The sequence below is a fragment of the Bubalus bubalis genome, chromosome 5 (assembly GCF_019923935.1).
Source record: "Bubalus bubalis isolate 160015118507 breed Murrah chromosome 5, NDDB_SH_1, whole genome shotgun sequence".
In the NCBI taxonomy this organism is placed as follows: domain Eukaryota; kingdom Metazoa; phylum Chordata; class Mammalia; order Artiodactyla; family Bovidae; genus Bubalus; species Bubalus bubalis.
In genome coordinates, this window is record NC_059161.1 from 106,348,706 (window position 1) to 106,349,129 (window position 424).

The following is a 424-nucleotide window of genomic DNA, read 5'->3' on the forward strand; positions in this document are numbered from 1 at the left end:
AGCACTAGCAGAGGAAACCCAGAGAAAACCAGACTGGTAGGCAGCCAGGCCTCAACAGCAATTCGGGGAGGAGAGGGTGACCAGGGAGTCATTTGGGTTCTCTGGAGCTAGAAAGTGGGCGCGGCGGCTGCGACGGCGCAGAAGCGCGGCGGCTGCGACGGCGCAGAAGCGCGGCGGCTGCGACGGCGCAGAAGCGCGGCGGCTGCGACGGCGCAGAAGCGCGGCGGCTGCGACGGCGCAGAAGCGCGGCGGCTGCGACGGCGCAGAAGCGCGGCGGCTGCGACGGCGCAGAAGCGCGGCGGCTGCGACGGCGCAGAAGCGCGGCGGCTGCGACGGCGCAGAAGCGCGGCGGCTGCGACGGCGCAGAAGCGCGGCGGCTGCGACGGCGCAGAAGCGCGGCGGCTGCGACGGCGCAGAAGCGCGG